The 21,003-nt window shown below is 39.0% G+C and overlaps 1 non-coding gene and 1 pseudogene across 1 annotated transcript; both read left to right on the top strand.

Moving 5' to 3' along the window:
- Window positions 1–8,503: 8,503 nt before the first annotated feature.
- Window positions 8,504–10,419, top strand: LOC146401245 (uncharacterized; annotated as a pseudogene).
- An 8,979-nt stretch (window positions 10,420–19,398) lies between these two features.
- Window positions 19,399–19,476, top strand: TRNAK-UUU (transfer RNA lysine (anticodon UUU)). Its single transcript has one exon. It is a non-coding gene; the product is annotated as a tRNA-Lys (tRNA).
- The last annotated feature ends 1,527 nt before the right edge of the window (window positions 19,477–21,003 follow it).

The raw sequence follows: 21,003 nt of genomic DNA, 5'->3' as shown, positions 1-21,003 counted from the left end.
AGGGGTGGAATCGGAGCTGTAGTTTGCCTGCCTACGACACAGCCACAGCTGCAACCACATCAGATGCGATCCCTGTCTGCGACCTACACCACAGCTCACGGAAAAGCCAAATCCTTAACCCACTGAGCAAGGCCAGGGATTGAACCTGAATCCTCATGGATGCTAATCAGATTCCATAAACACTGAGCCACAATGGGAACCCCCCAATTTGGATTTTTAAATGAACTCAGGGACCTCTTTCATTAGAAATCTCAAAGTTATGATGTCGTTTCTGAAAATGCTGTATCTGAAGTTCTGCACCTGGTTTGGAAATAGAGATTGTTTTTCTGTCAGAGAGAGCTCTGATCTTCCAGGTAAGAGGGAGATGTTCATTTTACCTTACAGAATGTCAAATAGTTTGACAATCTATGATTTTAGCAAACCATATTTCTCAGTATTTTTTTAAAGTGGAGTAGCAAGGCAAAGATAGGGGTGTCATAGTTAAGAAAGTAGTATTTAAAAAGGATCATTATGACACTACAGCTGCAATATGATTTTGGGGAAACGTAGGCTGGCTTTATCAGTGTCATCTAAGTCTGGTTAATGGCAGGGCTGATTTTTGCTTTTTTAGATGAGAGCATACATATAAAGTGCTTATAATAAGAGTGCCTGGTAAACAGGATGTGCTTAATAATCATTGGCTATGGTTATTATAAAATGAGAGTAATTTTCGTGTGAACTGTGATTTTTTTTTTAATAGGTAGTTTAAGTCGTAAAAAGATAATAGGAACCTGCCTTTGTCCTTTGGTTACTTAGAAAAAAGTCAGTGCTGTAATATAGAACTTTGCTGCATGCAAATTATTCACGTAAACCTCTGTCACAGCGGAGATGTCAGGTAAATTTGGAAGATACTGGGAAAACCCCGGGATACCGCCGCTGCCCTGTGGCCACGCCTATTTCTGCCCAATTAGGATCACAGGGGGCGGATCCAGGCACACCCCTGCGGGTGAATCCGATCAGCCGCACACTTTCCTGGGAAATGTAGTCTGCAGGGGGAGAATGGGTTCAGCAAAGGCTAGAGGCGCGCAGGCGTAGTTCTGGGACCAGGGAGCCCTTTGTCCTGGCTCCCAGGAGTGCGCTGAGAATCTGAGGTTCCCCTAGCTCCTGGTCAGGCCTTGCAGGTTCTAAAGCTTGGCAGGGGTGGACCTTATTCTTAAAGAAGGACGGGGCTGTGGGTAGGGACAGAGGTTCACCTTTTTACCTGCGGCTGTCTCTACCACCGAAGGGCGCTTGGGGAAACCAGGACGCTCCCTCCAGGCCGTCTGACCTGCTGTGTGGCTCGAGGCCATGCAGGATCGGGGATTCTAGAGCCACGGAGTTGGGGCAGCTTTTGCGCATAAGAACTTGGCACTAACGCGATTATCCTGAGAGAGATGGCAGCTGGCGGGCCCTGGTAATAAAATACGAGGCCCAGCCTGGCCTCCAAATGTCAGAAACTTGGGTGTGCAAGGAGGGGCAGAGGCGATTTTCTAAGAGCCACAAACTGGATAAGGGGACACCCCCAACCCGGACCAAGGACTCGTCTGGTGGAGGCCCAGGGTCACTAAGGAAACACAACCAGCAGTAGTACAGGGAACAGCCTTTGTGATGTCACAGCAGCCAGAACACAGCAAGGTGGAAGTGACGACATTGCAATAAGAGAGAGGTAAGAAATAGACAAGATCGAATGTGAGAGTGGTCTGAAGACTGAATTTGAGGAAAGATCACTTTCCTTTTCTTCATCTCGAAGGGTGAGAGGAGAACACAGGGGAAGGAGCATTATGTGAGAAGATGGGAAGAAAGCTTCTGGGCCTGTATGGTGAGGTCGGTTTGAGACAATGTTTGAAGCCTCGATCACCTCGACTGACCCCATTTTTCCGTATCAGCCTTTTACCCATAATAGTGTACCTTGGAAACAGGGCCTGATTTAGTTTTATCCCATTACCTGTAAGATCCTTAATACAGAGCCGAATGAATATGTGAATCCAATGTGTTAAAAACTGGATTATGAACCCAATACAAATTTCAGCACAGTTCTTCAGTTCAGCAAACATTGTCAAGCACCTACCATATGCTAGGTACAGTGTTGGTATGAGGGATGTAAAGATGGATAAAGCTTGATTCCTGCCTCGGGAGTGTAAAGGGAAATACACTCAAAAAGGTAATTTCATTACTGGTAGTAAGTACTAGGATAGAGACGAAGTTATTGCTCTTGCTCTCTGGAACCTGCTTTGGCCATGCATAGGGTTCATGTGGGACTGAGGCTACAATGTCTGTGGCCTTTCATGGGATGGCACATAGAATAATAAAAGAAGCAAGCACATTATGAACAAATCAGATAGAGATAAAGGGCACTTTTTTGGCCATGTCCACGGCACATGGAAGTTCCCAGCTGCAGCAACACTGGATCCTTAGCCCACTGAACTACAGTGGGAACTCCAGAAAGGACTTTTAATACATTTTTGAAAAGGAGTGGTGAGAATGGACATCCTGGCCTTGTACCTGAGCTTAGTGGAGAAGCTGAAAATTTCTCAAGTATGATGTTAGCTGGAGATTTTTTAAAAATAGTTTTATAAAGTTGACAAAGTTCCCCTCTATTCTTAGTTTATTGAGAGTTTTTAATCATAAATGGTTGTTGAATTTTTTTTCAAATGCTTTTTCTTCATCTATTGATGTGATCATATAGATTCTCTTTTCTAGGCCTTAAAAAAAATTTTTTTTTGTTATACTTGATTTACTTTTTTAGGCTGTTGATATAATAGATGACATTAATTGAAACTAGCCTTGCATACCTAGTATAAACCCCACTTATTTGTGGTGTATAATTCTTTTTTTTTTTTTTTTTTTTTTTTGTCTTTTTGCCATTTTTCTTGGGCCGCTCTCGCAGCATATGGAGGTTCCTAGGCTAGGGGTCGAATCGGAGCTGTAGCCACTGGCCTACGCCAGAGCCACAGCAACTCGGGATCCGAGCCGCGTCTGCAACCTACACAGCTACAGCTCATGGCAACGCCGAATCGTTAACCCACTGAGCAAGGGCAGGGACCGAACCCGCAACCTCATGGTTCCTAGTTGGATTTGTTAACCACTGCGCCACACGGGAACTCCTATAATTCTTTTCATATATTGTTAGATTCAATTTATTAATATTTTGTTGAGAATTTTTACATCTATGTTCATGAGAAATACTGGTCTGTAATAATTTTTTCTTTTTTTTTTTGTCTTTTCTAGGGCCGCTGCCTGCGGCACATAGAGGTTCCCAGGCTAGGGGTCCATTCGGAGCTGTTGCTGCCAGCCTACACCAGAGCCACAGCAACGCCAGATCCGAGCCACGTCTGGAACCCAGACCACAGCTCGCGGCAATGCCGGATCCTTGACCCACTGAGCAAGGCCAGGGATCGAACCCGCAACCTCATGGTTCCTAGTCAGATTTGTTAACCACTGCGCCACGATGGGAACTCCTATAATTTTTTTTTTTTCGTATAAATGTCTTTATTAGGTTCTGGTGGTATGGTAATGCTGACATAATAGAATGAGGAAGTATTCCCTTTGCTTCTAAGCTCTGAAAGAGTTTTTAGAGAATAGATATAATTTATTTCTTAAATGTTTGGTAGAATTCTCCAGCGATCCCATTTGGGCCTGGTGCTTTCTATTTTGGAAGGTTATTAATTATTTATCCAATTTCATTAAGAGATAGAGGCACATTAAAATTGTTACTTCCTGTGGTAGATTTTGTCTTTAAAGGATTGGTTCATCTAGGTTATCCAATTTGTGTTGTCACAGTATTCCTTTATTTTTTAATGTGCATGAAATCTGTAGTAATGTCCCCTCTTTCGTTTCTGATGTTAACAATTGGTATCATCTCTCTTTTTTCTTAGTTAGCCTGGCTAGAATCCCACACATTTTGACTGCTCTGTCTGAAATTGATATTGCAATTCCTACTTTTTTTTAATACATGTTAATATGTTCCTCCTGTTTTCTTTTGATACCTGTTAGCATGGTATATTTTTCCATCCATCCATTTATTTATTTATTTATTTAGTCTTTTCTGCCTTTTTAGGGCCATATTGGCGGGATATGGAGGTTCCCAGGCTAGGGGTCCAGTCGGAGCTATAGCTGCTGGCCTACGCCATGGCCATAGCAACCCAGGATCCGAGCTGCATCCGTGACCTACACCACAGCCCACGGCAACGCTGGATCTTCAACCCTTTGAGTGAGGCCAGGGATCAAACCCACAACCCCATGGTTCCCAGTCAGACTTGCCTCCTGCTGCACCACAATGGAAACTCCCGTTTATTTTTGATATGTATATGTCTTTTAAGGATTTCTTATAGACAATATACCGTCGAGTCTTGTTTTTTGATCCACTCTGACAATCTCATTTCATTGGCGCATTTAGACCATTGGCATTCAAAGTGATTTTTAATATAGTTGGATTAGTATATACCATATTTGTTACTGTTTTCTATTTCTTGCCCTTGTCCTTTGTTCCTATTTTGTCATCTACTCTATTCTGCCTTTTATAGTTTTAATTGAGCAATTCATATGATTTTATTTTCTCTTTCTTAACGAATCAATTATACTTTTTAAAAAACTTTTAAGTGTTTGTCCTAGAGTTTGCAGTATACATCTACAACTAATCCAAGTCTACTTTTATTTAAAACTGTACCACTTCATGGGTAATATATTTTATAATAAAATAATTCTAATTCCTTCCTCTCATTTCTTGTATCATGGCTGTCATCCATTTACTTATATGTATATATAAATACAGAGCTCACACACATGGGATATATATGTAAGCATACATGATCAAATGCAGTATAGCTATTATTATTTTAAATAAATTGTTATCTGTTTAGATCATGTAAGAATGAGAATAGTAAGATTTTATTTTAACTTCACTTAATCCTTCTTTGATGCTCTTTATATACATCCAAATTTCTGACCTATGTCATTTTCCTCTCTCTAAAGAATTTTTAACATTTCTTACAAGGTTTGATGGCAACGTATTTTCTCAATTTTTGTCTGTTATTTCTCTTTCACTTTTGAAGGATAATTCCACAGGGTATAGAATTTTAGGTTGGTGAGTTTTACTCTCAATACTTGAAGATTTCACTCCACTCTCTTCTTACTTGGTTTCTGATGAGAAGTTGGTTATAATTCCTATTTTTGCTCCTCTCTGTAGAGAGAATTTTTTTTCCTCTGATTTTTTTTACAGATTTTTTCTTTATTTTTGATTTTCTGTAATTCAAAAGTGATATGCCTAGTCATAGGGGGGTTTTGGCACTTATTCTTCTTGATGTTCTCTGAGCTTTTTGGATCTGTGGCTTGGTATCTAACATTAACATGGAATTCTACATCCTTATTGTTTCAGATATTACTTTGCTTTTCTCTTTCTTATATTCACATTATGCACACGTTACAGCTTTTGTGGTTGTATTACAGTCCTTGAATATTCTATTCTAGTTTTATTCAGTTATTATGTTTTTTGCTTTTCAGTTTTTGAGGATTCAACTGATATATCAGCAATTCCAGATAATGCTGCAATGAACTATTCCTTATGTATGAATTTCCCAAAGTAGAATTGTTATATAAAAGATTCTGGGGAGTTCCTGTCATGGCTCAGTGGTTAACAAATCCGACTAGGAATCATGAGATTGCAGGTTTGATCCCTGGCCTTGCTCAGTGGGTTAACGATCTGATGTTGCCGTGAGCTGTGGTGTAGGTCAAAGACATGGCTCGGATCCCGTGTTGCTGTGGCTCTGGCATAGGCTGGTGGCTACAGTTCCAGTTGGACCCTTAGCCTGGAAACCTCCATATGTCACGGGAGTGGCCCTAGAAAAGGCAAAAAGCCAAAAAAAAAAAAAAAAAAAAAAAAAAAAAAAAAAAAAGACTGATGAGTTCTGTGATGGAGAATATGCTGACACAATTTTGGAACCAGTGGTAAAGTTGGTGAACTCTCACACCCAGCTGACTGCGCTGGGTCCTGGCTTTGCCACTAACTCACTCTGTAGCCTTGAGAAAATGTCTAATCTCTCTAAGCCAGTATTGATCAACAGGAATATAGTATAAGCCACATGTTTAATTTAGAATTTTCTATGAGTAAATTTCATTTTCCTGACTAAATTTTAGTCATGTTAAAAAGTAATGAAAATCAGATAAAATTAATTTTTAATAATATTTCTATTTAATCCCACATTTTTTTTTTTTTTTTTTGCTTTTTAGGGCCACACTTGTGGCATATGGAAGTTCCCAGGTTATGGGTTGAATCAGAGCTACAGCTGCTGGCCTACACCACAGCTACAGCTGCATCTGTGATGTATACCACAGCTCATAGCAATGCCAGATCATTAACTCACTGAAGGAGGCTAGAGATAGAACCCACATCTTCATAGATACTAGTTGGATTCGTTTACACTATGCCACAATGGGAATTCCTAATCCCACATTTAAAACATTATTTAAACATGTTATCAATATAAAAAATTGTTAATGAGATATTTTACATTTTTTTTGTACTGACTCTTCAAAATGTGGTATGAGTTTTACACTTTCAGCCAACATCAGTTTTGACTAGCCATATTTCTAATATTCAGTAGCCACATGTTGCTAAAGGGTACTCTGTGGGGCAGTACGCTTTGATGTCCCATTTATTCATTCTGAACCTCCCTTGAAACAGGGATTTTGTTATGCACCTCATAGGATTGTTAGGAGAATTAACTATGTTAATATTATGAGTCAGCTTGGCATAAACTCAATAAATATTAGCTATACAACTAAGGAAGTAATCAGAATTTCCTTCTAAAACGTGAAACTCTAGAAACAACATATGTACATATGAGCTAATAGATAAGAAAATAAGGGATTGCTTTTAAGTGCTAAAATTAGAAGTGAGGACAGTACAGTAAATACTATGGGAGATCAGGAAAACTAGTGTAATTTGAGTGGGGCTCTACAGTATGGCAAATAATTAGATGGGCAAAACAAGGAAAAAAAGGCTTTTTGCATAGGAGAAGCTATAATAAACTAGTTAAAGTGAAAAGTGAAAGTTGAATGTTAGGAATATTAGTTAATAAAAATCTATTTAAGCCTTTATGTTTAAGGCTTGCTTTTTATATGTCAGGATACAAGCATCACACTGAAAACAGGTGTGTGTGTGTGTGTGTGTGTGTGTGTGTGTGTGTGTGTGTGTGTGTGTTTGCCTTTTCTAGGGCTGCTCCCACCGCATATGGAGGTTCCCAGGCTAGGGGTCCAATCGGAGCTGTAGTCTCCAGCCTACACCAGAGCCACAGCAACTAGGGATCCAAGCTCCCTAGGGATCCAAGGGGCGTCTGCAAACTACACCACAGCTTACCGCACCTACACTACAGTTCACCACAATGCCGGATCCTTAACCTGCTGAGCAAAGCTAGGGATCGAACCCGCAACCTCATGGTTCCTAGTCGGATTTGTTAACCACTGCGCCACGATGGGACCTCCTACACATTCTTCTTTTTACTTGATTCAGAACATGGGCCATCAGGCTTCTACATCCCACCCCTTTATTTTTTTTTAATTAAAAAAATTTTTTTGTCTTTTCTGGGCCACACCCACGGCATATGGAGGTTTCCAGGCTAGGGGTATAATCGGAGCTGTAGCCACCAGCCTATGCCAGGGCCATAGCAATGTGGGATCCGAGCCACATCTGCGGCCTCACAGCAACACCGGATCCTTAAACCACTGAGCAAGGCCAGCAATCAAACCTGCAACCTCATGGTTCCTAGTCAGATTCATTAACCACTGAGCCACAACAGGAACTCCTACATCCCACCCCCTTTATAGTTGAGCAGGACCTTATGGGTCCTTCCCCAAACAGACCCCCTTCTCAAATATAATAGGAAAGTTCATTTGAAATAAATTTAAATAGCTCTTAATAGCCTTTTAACAGAAAATTATTAAATGTTGCTTGAATAGTGTTCTCATAGAAGACTCCCTAAAAGACTCTCTTTGATAACAGTTTTCTTTTCTTAATCCCTACTCAAATTCGTATTTTTCTCTTCTAAGTTCTATAGTTCAGCCTTTTCCCTAATAATCCTTCTCACCTGACAGAATGGCTTCATCCTCTTTGATTATATTATTCTTGAATCAGACCTTTTCACACCACCAGCTTTTTCACTCCATACTCTTTTAGATTACTAAACCTAAACCTATTTATATTCCCAGTATGGTGTGTTCTCAGTATTTTCAATTTCATTATTTTATTTCCAATATACTGGTTTCTTTTCTCCCAGAACTGGACTTATAGTAGATTTGTATTATTATATCTTTTAGATGGGAAGTCTAGACCTAGAGCCACAAAATCAACAATAGAACAGCAGGGCATTTTCAAAGAAGGTTCATTTCAAGGAACAAAGGTGGAAGAATTTACACAGAGAAAGTTTATATTGGGAGATACCTGGAAATCTAGAGGCCAGTTTAAGAATTAGCTCATAAGCCAGGAGAAAAATTTGGGACAAAATATAGTCACCTACATGAAAATTTCTGCCAAAGAAAGAGCTGTAGAATCTAATGATTTGGAAATAATTGAAAGAGAAATACTTGTTTCAAAGCAGAGTGATTCTATAGAAGAGCATTGCCATGAATGTGGTACACATGGGAAAATGTTCAAACAAAACTCAGATTTAATTATACAAATAAATGTGATGGAAAGGAACCTTGTGAATGTAGTGCATTTGAGAAAACCTTCAGAGACCACACTGCCCTCATTCAACATCAAGGAAGTCATACTGGAGAATGACCCTATACGTGGAACGAATGTGGAAAGAAATTTAACCAGAGTTTCCATTTAACAAACCATGTGAAGACTCATACTGGAGAAAAGCCCTACAAATCCAATGAATGTGGGAAGGCCTTCAGTTATTGCTCAGTCCTTAATCAACATCAGAGAATTCATAGTGGGGAAAGGCCTTACGAGTGTACTGAATGCAGCAAGGCATTGAGTCATAGCACATACCTTACTCAGCATCAAAGAATTTGCACTGGTGAAAAACCATATAAATATCTGGAATGTGGAAAGGCTTTTGCCCAAAGCACACATCTTACTTTACTTCAAAGAATTCATACTGGAGAGAAACCTTATGAATGCAATGTATGTGGTAAAACCTTTAGTCAGAGTGCACATCTTACACAACATCAAAGAATTCACACAGGAGAAAAGCCCTACAAATGTAATGAATGTGGAAAAGCCTTCAGTGATCACTCAGCTCTTATTCAACATCATATTGTACATACTGGAGAGAAACCTTTTGAATGTAATGACAGTGGTAAAGCTTCCAATTACTGTTCAGACCTCATTCAACATCAGAAAATGAGTACTGGAGAGAAACCATACAAATGCAATGAATGTGGGAATGCCTTCAGTGATTGTTCAGCCCTTATTCGGCATCAAAGGACTTACACTGGAGAGAAGCCCTATGAATGTAATGAATGTGGGACAGCCTTTGGTAACTACTCAGCTCTTATTCGACATAAAAGAACTCATACTGGTGAGAAGCCATTTGAATGTAAGGAATGTGGGAAAGCCTTCAGCAGAAGTAAATACCTTACTCAACATCAGAGACATCATTCAGGAGAGAAGCCATATATTTGTAAGGAATGTGGGAAAACTTTTACCCAGAGTTCATTCCTTATACAACACATGAGAGTTCATACTGGAGAAAAACCTTGCAAATGTAATGAATGCGGAAAAGCTTTTAGTGTTCTGGGCATATTCTGCATAAGAGAACCCACATTGGAGAGAAGCCCTATGAATGTAAGGATTGTGGGAAAGCTTTCAGTTTCTGTTCAGCCCTTATTCAGCATAAGAGAATTCATACTGGTGAGAAGCCCTTCAAATGCAATGACTGTGGAAAAGCCTTCAGTAATCAATCGGCACTTATTCAACATCAGAGAACTCTCACTGGAGGGAGATAAACCCTATAAATGTATGTGGAAAAGCCTTCAGTCAGAGTACAAACCTCACAAATCACCAAAAAAACTCATACTAGTGAAAAATCTTATAAGTGTAATGAATGTGGAAAAGTCTTTAGTTACTGATCAGGCCTTATTCAACATCAGATCATTCATACTGGAGAGAAACCTTACGAATGTAATAAATGTGGCAGGGCTTTCAGCAGGAGGACAGACCTTAGAAAACATCAGGAAACTCATACTGAAGAAAAACTCTACAAATGTAACGGATGTGGGAAAGCCTTTAACCAGACCACAAAAACACGAGAAAATTCATAGTGGAGGAAAGGCAAAAATACATTCTGAGTGTAGAAAAACCTGTAGACAAAACTCCTCATTTGATTAACAAAAACTTTACACTGGAGAGAAATTCTCTGAATGCCTTGGGAGTTTGGCTAGTATGCAGATCCCTCCGAAGGAAACAGAAGAAGGATCATGAAAACTCTTAACTACCTAGAGTGACCATATAGTTTAGTGGAGAGCACACATTTCTGAGTTTTGGAAGTCATGGATTCTAATCTTGTCTCTCTTACAAAATAGGTCTATTACTTACTTTGGGGTAAGTTGCTCTACCTCTTTAGACCTTAATTTACCCATGTGAAATATTGGAAGCCCTGATTGATTTTTAAGAGCCACGTTTATTACATTGCTAATACAGGCTTCTATGGATATGGTTCATAGTGACTTATTCTACATCAAGTGTGTGATTCATAATTTGAGGATATAGTATCACTAAGAATTCAGTGAAGATATAAACCACATGCCTTATATGCTGTTTATTACCCTTATATTGGTTCTCCAAAATTCAACATATCATGAATATTGAAGAATATATTGAGATAAAGTAGTATAAATTCTATGAATAATTGCAATAGAAAAGTTGGGATCTTAAGAATATGGTGCTGGATAAAACCTCAGAAAAAAAAGAATCAAACTGTTGGTACATAAAACTAATTTACCTAGAATTCATCCAAATTTAATCTTGTAACTTGCTCAGCTTTCTCTACTAAGTTGAATACTCTTACTATCACTTGGGATATTTGCTTATTATAATGGTTGAATAACAATTGAGAATTGTTACTGAGCTATCCAATTACTCCTAATTTGGAATTTCATATGCCATATTCTTTTAGGTACTTGGCCTGCTTCACAGTCGTATTTTCTGCTCTATCAATCTATTGCTTTTGCAGCCGTGCCTCCCAATAATAATAATAATAAAGGCCACACATGCAGCATATGGAAGTTCCCAGGCTAGGGGTCAAATCAGAGCTGCAGTTGCTGGCTGCAGCAACACAGGGATTGGAGTTGCATCTGCAGCCTATGCTGCAGCTTATGGCAATGCTGGATGCTTAACCCACTGATCAAGGCCAGGGAAGGAACCCTCATCCTTATGGAAAATGTGTTGGGTTCCTAACCCACTGAGGCATGATGGGAACTCTCTAGAATTGTTATATTTTGGAAACATTTTGTCTGTCATATCCCAGATGAAAGGAACTAGGTTTTGTGAATAAAATCTGTTTTCCATTACACTTTCAAATTAATTATTGTTAATATAGTATATTTGTGTTTCTAGTACTATTAACTTTATTTTGTAACTGCTCTCAAAATTGAGTGAATGGGTTATGCAATCTTCTGGGAAGAGAGTCTACGGTTTTCATAGGTTCTTGAAAGAATACATAATTTCATTCTTTTATACGTAGCTTTCCAATTTTCCCAGCACACTTATTGAAGAGAACATCTTTCCTCCACTGTATGTTCTTCTTATCTTTTTCATAGGTTAGTTGACCATAGGTACTTGGGTTTATTTCTGGGTTTTCAGTCCTGTTCCATTGATCTGTATTTCTGTTTTTGTGCCAATGTGATATTGTTTTGATAACTGTAGCTTTGTAGTATTATCTGATACTATTCCTCCAGTTCTGTTTTTCTTTTTCAAGATTGCTTTGGCTATTTCATTTTAAGCCCTTGCTCAACTGCTGGGACCAGCTCAGCAGGTGAGGGCTGAAGAATGGGTGCTGTGAAACTTAAGGAAAAAGTTAACACAAAACAAGACACAGAGACATTTATCTTAATTAAAGGTGGGAACTGGGGGACTCAAGGTCTCAGGGACCAAGAGCGCCACCTCAAGAAACCACACTGCTTTTATTGTGCTCTTTGAGATTACATCAAGTGAGGAGGGAGCTATAGGTACAGGATATAGTTTTTTTATTATTTTAAAAGTCACATAGCTGGTAGATGGTTAAGCTTTTATTCTGACCTTTAGGCATTTAACAATCATTAGCATTGAGGAAGCTTGGCATCAGCTATATATACATAGCATCTAGAAAATCATCACTGTGCTTCCACAAATGGCATGCCTATCGGCAGCAACCTGGGTGCCTGGGTTTGTACCTTGGTTGTCTTTGCTAATGCATATTCTGCTAATGACTGCTCATAAACCACTTGGGACCATGAGGTTCCTCTTTCTCTTATTTTAACAGGACATATCATGCTGCGCAAATGGCATGCCAATCTGCACAGGTCCAGCATACCTAGACCATCGCATTATGTCCTCATTCAGCTGACCATATGAATAATGTATGCCTTTAGGTCTTTCTTTGTTCTTAAGCTTAAGTCATTTACCAGCACTGCGACTGTTTTTCAAGCAGGAATATGGGGTAAAGTAAAGCAGGAGAAGATGGAGTTTTCAGCAAAGAGGCTAAGAAAATATTGTAGAAACATGTCTCCTGACACTCAACCATATAGGAAAATTTCCTTTAAAGCCATATCAACTCAGACAGAGTGATACTGGTGCAATGATAGACAAATGGATCAATGGAACAGAAAAAAAAGAGCACATTTGGCTTATAACAGGGTACTGTGGGAGAGTAAGGAAAGGAAAGTCTTCAATAAATTGTATTGGTGTAATTAGATATCCATGTGGAAAATATACACCACACATAAAAATTAATTCCAGCTGCATTAATGCTAAAATATAAAAGGCAAAATTATAAAGCATTTAGAAAAGAATATCAAAAAATATCCTGAAGACTTGGGCTAGGAGACGATTTCTAAAGGAATAAAACACAAAAGCACTAAATATAAGGGGAAAATTGATAAATTTAGTGATATTATATTTACAAATTTAAGTGAAATGAGGAACTCCGGTCATTAAAAGAAAAAAAAAAACTAAGAATGAAACACAGAATGGGACAAGATATTTGCAACATGAATAACTTATAAGACTAAGATTGAAACACAGAATGGGACAAGATATTTGCAACATGAATAACTTATAAGACTAACATGAAAATATAGAATATAATATATAAAGAACTTTTATGAGTCCATGACTCTATGAAAGCTATAGCTTTTATGAGAGAATGAGTCAGGCATATGTTTGTCTTTTATTTAGCCTGTGATGTCATAATGTCATTTCTGCTTCATTCTGTTTCTTAGAAATGACTCACTAAGTCCAGCCCATAGTCAAGGAGAGGGGTATCAGACTCCATCTTTTAATAAGAAGTGTGCCGTGGGATGGAAATCCTGTGAAATCAGATTGTTATGATCATTATACCAAACAAAAAAAAAATGAGTGCTGAAGAATTTGTGGACATATTTTTAAAAACTACAGCAATCAACTTTATTAGAAATTAGGAGAAATGCAAGTTGTCCTATAATTAAATACTACTGATCTTCCACCAGAATTACTTAACAAGACAAGCAATAAAAATTGGCAAGGATGTAACATAATAAGAACTTTCATCTCCATTATTGTCTAAAATGATACAACTACTTTGGAAAACAGTTGGACTTTATCTAGTAATTCGAAGATACACATACCCTATTGCCCTAGATATATACCCAGGAGAAACATGTGCACATGTACACCAGGAGATTTTTATAAGAATGTTCATAATGGTATTGTGTTTTATAGCTAGAATTGGAAACAACTTGAACAATCACAGTAAATTGGAAAATTATTTTGACTACTATTCAGTAATTGACAGTGAACAGATCAGAGCTGCACATAACAATATGGAGGAATCTTACAAACAAAATTTTTTTTCTTTCTTTCTTTCTTTCTTTTTTTTGTATTTTGCCTTTTCTTGAGCTGCTCCCGCGGCATATGGAGGTTCCCAGGCTAGGGGTCTAATTGGAGCTGTAGCCACCAGCCTACGCCAGAGCCACAGCAACGCAAGATCAGAGCTGCATCTGCGACCCACACCACAGCTCATGGCAACACCGGATCCTTAACCCACTGAGCAAGGCCAAGGGTCAAGCCCACAACCTCATGGTTCCTAGTCAGATTCGTTAACCACTGCACCGCGATGGGAACTCCAAACGTAGTTTTTTGAAAAGATACAAAGTAAAGATTTAGTATGATTATACTTATATAAGTTTTAAAATCCACATAATTATGATATATTGTTTAGGGATGTAATCTTAGGTGGTAATATGTATTAAGAATATAAGAAAAGGATCACCATAAAAGTCAGGATTGTGGTTTTCTGGAGGGATAAGAAGAGTGTGGAAGGCAAAGGTGAATGGAAGGAACATACAGAGGGCTTCCAGAGTGCCAGAATTACTCTTTTTTTTTTTTTTTAACCTTTCTGTCTTCTAGGGCTGCACCCACAGCATATGGAGGTTCCCAGGCTAGGGGTCTAATTGGAGCTGTAGCTGCTGGCCAACACCACAGCTCATGGCAATGCTGGATCCTTAACCCACTGAGCGAGGCCAGGGATCAAAACCTGCATGGTTCCTAGTCAGATTCATTTCCACTGCACCACAACGGGAACTCCACTCTTTTTTTTTTTTTTCCTGAGTAATGGCTAAATGGGTGTTCACTTTATAATTACTCATTAAGCTGTAGAAATAAGGTTTTATTTATTTCTCTGCATGCTTTATTCCACAACAAAATGTAAAACTAAGCAAAGACAACAGCTTTCCATGTTATCAATGTGTAAAGATTCCCAAAATATATTGTGAGGTGTCAAAAACAAGACTCAGAATATATATACTTATATGCAAATTGATAAACTCCAGAGGATAAATAATAAATTAATAATAGTAGAAACCTGTAGATGATGGATAAAAGAGTAGGAATAAAAGTAGGTGAGTAATAGAATGGGAGGGGAACTTTAATTTTATAACTATTTATACTTCTTTTGAACTCTATGAGTGTAATGCCTTTTCAAAATACAAAACAACCAGATAAATAAAATTTCTTAAATGTGCTACTCAGAACTCTTACAGGAAACTATATCTTCTTTAGAGTCCCACTACCTTAGACCTCATGTGTTTATCTTCATCCATTCTTAGTTCCAGTTGCTCAGGAGTCAGGGTTTATTCCAGGACATTTGAAGGTTTGGAAAGTGGAACAACTAGTGATTACACAGATGAACATCTGCAGCTCTCCAAGTAGGATTAGAAGTCTCAGGTCCTAATAGGGTCAAGCTTTAAGTCTTTGCACAAACATTAACTAGCCATGATGGGTCACATAATTAAATGAAGGGACTATCATTAGCAACTCAGTCAGGTTTGTATACACAACCACAACAGGGAGCTATATTAATGGAATCCAGAATCTTTGCCTATGAACAGACTATTCCTCTCCCTTCTGAGGGTTAAACTCTTGAAATTTGCTTATACATCCACCTATGGAAAAGCATTTATTGTACTCTGGTAGACCATTCAACAAATTGTTAATGAGTAGCTGCTGTTTGACATACACTCTTGTAGATACTGAGACTATATCTGTGAACGAAATGGGCAAAACTCTCTATTTTATTTTCTTGTCTTTTTTTTTTTTGGCTGCACTTGTGGCATGTGGAAGCTCCCGGACCAGGAATCAAACCTGCACCACAGTAGCAATCGGAGCACTGCAGTGACAATGCCAGATCTTTAATCCACTTCACCACAAGGGGACTCTAATAAAAGTCTATTTTCATGGAGTTTGCATTCTAATGGGAAATGCAGACCAATGAAAAAGTAAAATATAAAGTGTAGTAGATGGCAATAAGTATAAATAAAGAAAAATAAAGCAGAAAATATAATAGGGATAGCTGGGGTTTTTTTTCTTTTTAATGTTTTGTAATTTTAAATATGTTGAACAGATAAGACTTAAGTGAGAAAGTGATATTTGAGCAGACCTGAAGGATATGAAGAAATGAATTAGGTGCCTGTTTGGAAAAGGCTATTATCAGGCAGAGGAAACAGTGTGTGCAAAGGACTGAGGTAGAGTGTGTCTGACTTGTTTAGGAAGAGCAAGGAGCTAGAGAGGAGGGGAGGACTCTTGCAGGCCACTAGAAGCACTTTGGCTTTTTTACTGTGACAAGGCCTGCTCGTCAACCCAGGTCCCGAAGTCAGTGGTGCCACAGAAATAAGAGGGAAGAGACACAGAAATAGAGTGGGGATCGGGGGTTACAGCCTTCAAGAAGCAATAGCAACCCTCTGAGCCAACTCATGGTTTTTATTTACTATTTTCTACTTCCTTGTACATGCAGGGGATACATTGGAATTTTACTTCAAACAGATTGGAAGCAAGATATGGTAGGACAGTCATTCCTAAGCACATAAAGTAATCATAAATGTTTTAGCCCTCCCAGGCCATAATTTGTTGTTTGCTTCAAGCCATCTATGGCCGCTCCCAAAAATCTCCCAAGGCTCCAGTCCTGAGAATGTCAGCGCTGATGGTTTTCCATGAACAACATCTGTGCTTCAGCAATCTTGTTTTCCAGATGCCATTCTTTGATGTTGTTCTCATTCATTTCGCCTCAGGTGTCATGAGAGAGTCATAAGACTTTGTATAGACTGACCTTCTACAGCCACTCTATGGCGCCAGTCTTTTCTTTCCATTCTTTGTCGTGTCGCATATTCATGCCTCCAACATTACTGAACAAGAGGGACACTCTTGAAGAATTTTGAACCCTTGGAGAATTTTTCACTACTCCTTTGTTTATAGAGTAGACAGGAAAGGAGCAAGGTTAATAGAAACAGGGAGACCAGTGAGGGGTCTATTGCAATAATCTACCTGAGAGATAATGATAGATTTCTATATGATAACAATGAAAGTACTACAAACTGGCTGGATTACAGATATATTTTGAAGGTTGAGCTGATAGATGAGATGTACGATGTGAGCCAAAGCAAGGATTCACAGATAATTGCACAAATGGGACAGTTATTTATTGAGATGGGGAAGATCCGTGAGAAAGTTTGGGACAAAGATCAGGAATTCAGTTTTTGACAATGTTAAGTATAAAATACTTGTTGAGAAGGCAGCTGCATATGTGAATTTGGAGTTTAAAGATGCAGTCCAAGATGGAAAGATACTTGCATATATTGATATTTAAGGACTGAGCCCTGAACTTGCTAGTGAAAAACTCACACAAGAGATAGTTATAATACAATGTGTAATAAACACTGTTAATAGGATTGAAATAATCTCAGGATCCTGTGTATATTCCAGGAGCTTCTAAACCAGACCTAAGGAGTAAGCAAAAGCTTCCAGAAGGAGGTAGTGTGTAATATCTGAACTGAGATCGAAAGGACAAGTAGGAACTGGCAAATAGGAAAAGGGGAAGGAATTCCAGGGGAAATGCAACCTCAAAGTCCAAAGGCAAGAGAGGACATGAAAGAGTTAGGAATTCCCCTGCCCCTTTCTATCAGAGGAGGCACTGCAAACATTTGGAGGGAAGTTAAATAGGAGACATTTAAAATTTGGACTTTGTGGGCAATATTTTTGTAGTTTCTAGTTACTTCTGTATGGAGTGAAGTTTTTTTTGTTTGTTTTTTGTTTTTGGAGTGAAGTTCTTATGTGGCATCTAGCAGTGCAATCCCTGGAGGGTACTGTACAGAGGCAGTCACAAACAACAGGGGCCTTGGTGTGCAGAGGCTTCCAAAAGCCTATTCCCTGAGACCAGCTCCCAAAATAAGAATCCTGTTTTCAAACACAAGAACTCCCAGTCCCTGTCAAAATGCATCCAGATGTTATCCAATCAGAAGTGGAATTCTGAAAATCTGGCTTCCTTGCTGGCAAAGGAGAATCTGAGAGATTTTTGATAGGTTCATCTCAAGCAAGTGTTTCCTCAAGGCTTTGCTCCCCTGGCTCCTGGGTTTCCTCTGCAGCTCCTCTGGTAAACCCAGACAAGCTTTTGAAGAAGCGAGTTCAGAGACTGAATACTTGGCAGATTGGGAAAGAGTTAGACTTGGGGTGGGAAGGGCCCTCCTGGAACCATCTGGTTCTCAAGAGGACTGAAAAAAGGCCGAGAAAAGGAGTGAGCTAGGAGGAGGAAGAAAAAAGACACAGGAAAAAAGAAGGAAAGAAAAGAAACCATTCTCATCTTTGAAAAACTATTTGTGAGAAGCGGAGTGGAGCAGCTGAAGTGTGTTGGACAAGTAACCAAGGGATCAAGGCATCGGAAACAACCTTGGCGCATGTTATAAAGAATTCCATTGTTAAGCTGTGTTCAAACAGTTGAACTAAATCTGTTTCTAGATCTTACATATTTTGCCTTTCCTAAGGAAAAACTTTCTAAAATCTGCCTGAGAATCTGTCTGCCGTAGAAGCATGGCACACAAGTCCCACACTCTCACCTTCTGTGGAAAAAAATCTCACTCTTCTACTTGATAAATTAAGATGTTTCTGATAAGTTAAGACTCATTTGACTGTGGCACATTGACCTGGGGTGTAAAAATGCTCTCTCCTTCTGGATTCCCATTGTGGGAACAATTGGAAAACCTGAATCAATCAAGGTGGTCTTGTGTATGATTTCATGGAGGAGAAAGAATGACAAATTACACATTTACTTCCATTACATTATTTATTAAAGGGTTTTTCAAGTTATTATCTATATTATGCCTTGATTGATTTTGTACAAGTAGACGCAGATATAACACAACCTGTAAGAAGTATTTTTAATATAGATTTGAGGTCAAAGGAAATAACATACATCAGATTTCCATGTTTATACCTGTATTTAGCACAGAGAAACATGGTAGGAAGCTTAAGAAAAGACGAACTACAAAATAATGTTTTAGGATAAAATTCTATGAGAGACACAAGATGGAAATAACAAATTCGAAGAACTAAAATATCGATGTAAAATCTCTCACAGAAGTTTAACAAGGGCTTTCTCTTCTCTCCTAAAAGATGTTGGTAAGTTTTAAATTATGATAGTTTTAAGATTCCTTTGATACAAATCACTATGTGTCTTTCAGAAAAATTGAAACTTATGAGGAAAAATGTTAAATGTCTACTAAAAAAATGTGAGGAGAAATATCAAATTTGTTGAAGTTTTCTTTGGGCGTTAAGAGGCCCTACCTCTCTCCCTTTTCGCCCCCCTTAAAAAAAAAAACAAAAAAAAAAAAACAAAGGACTCTTCAAAGGACACAAAGTAAGGAGGTCTTGGCAGAGCCTGGATAGCTCAGTCGGTAGAGCATCAGACTTTTAATCTGAGGGTCCAGGGTTCGGTTCAAGTCCCTGTTCAGGCGACTGTAACATTTTGTTCTGGTTCAGAAAACTTGGGTAGGGTTAGTTTGATGATTTTCCCTGACAAGAATGAGGAAATGCCAAGAAGTCAGTTACTTTCAGCCTTAACCAGCAACTGATATTTGATATTCTGTTTATAGTTATATTGCTATGGATATAGATGATAGGCATAGACATATAGATAGGTAACTGTACAGATATATATTATGTAACTATAGATAGATATGTTTTCATATTGTATTGAGTTGTGACAAAATATATTTCTGAGTTGCAGTCTGAAAAGTTTTGAAAAAAATACTGATTTTTTGAGAGGATACAGTTTGAAGATGGCAGCATCTTCTTGAGATGAAAAAGATCGGAAAGGATAAGAGCCAAAAGGAATAACTGAGTTCGGTTTTCTTTGGATTCAGAAGATCTCTTAAGAGAAACACGTGTCTTGCCTGTCTCTGGGCACCCTCCTCCTCCTCCCTTCAGGTAAATTCCAGGAAAACATATCAGAATTCCAGACCACCCATGTTCCAGTTTTGGCCTGAGAAAATCTTCGCCAAACAGAAGATCCATCCCCCTTTGACTGCCGTAAGAAGGACCATATTAGAGGCTGTTTCAAGTGAGAGCCTCCTTGATGGAAACACGGTAGGTGACAGGAGTTGTTTCTCTCTGCCTGTGCCAGGAAGCGCTGGTTCCCACCGGTTCTCAGAGACAGAGGATTGAGCTGCATAAATGGGCTCAGGTAGGACAGTACGTGTGTCTGGGGATCCGAAGAGGGTCCTTGGGTGGTGCCAGGGGCTGCGCTTGCCACTCCAGCATCACCCCTTAAGGTTTATTGTGGACAGGGAGTTAGACTACACGGAGAAAAACAAAACAAAGCAAGCAAACAAACAAAAAAACCCCACTAGCATACAGACCTAGCTGTGTGACTGAAGGAACTCATTATGCGCATTATCCAAAACCTTACAGTACTAAAGATAAAAGGTTTACAACCTTCCAGAGGGGCCTTATCTAGCGTCATCACAGAGGCAGCTGCAAAGAGAGCTGTGTTCAGGAACTTCCCCGAAGTTCTGCTCTCTAATATAAACCACGGGGAAAGGAAGGTGTTAGCTTTTAAAAATTTTCTATTTGTTTAGTCAAAACGGTCGCAAACGAGATCCAATCGAAATTGTGGCCCCTATGTAATAATTTGAGCAATAAATTGGGTTAATTCTATTTCAGGGGCCCCGTCTTGTGAAAAATCGTGAGGCCTTTCAAGCAAATAAAACACCGCTCTTTTATTCAAAAGATTGTGAGATTTTTCAGATAGGCAAAAAACGAGGTGGAGTGAGAGGAATCGGGTTAACCATTCATCTCCGGCGGCAGCAGAACCGGCTCCATGACTCCTGAGATTCTCCTGGAGAAAGGTCCACTTAGAGTTTTGCTCCGCGCACTCTTCCTATGCTCTGTTACAGAGGCTAGCCGCTCCTGGGAGGAGAGGGAAGGGGGTGCGAGGGTGGGGTTGTAGCCGCTCCTGGGAGGAGAGGGAAGGGGGTGCGAGT

The sequence above is a fragment of the Sus scrofa genome, chromosome 7, assembly GCF_054392235.1.
Source record: "Sus scrofa isolate SSC_HxYL_T2T_F1_AM1 chromosome 7, Sscrofa_HxYL_maternal_Yorkshire_Landrace_v2.0, whole genome shotgun sequence".
Classification (NCBI taxonomy): domain Eukaryota; kingdom Metazoa; phylum Chordata; class Mammalia; order Artiodactyla; family Suidae; genus Sus; species Sus scrofa.
Note: the sequence above shows the minus strand (reverse complement) of the source record. Positions and strands in the feature narration are given on the sequence as shown.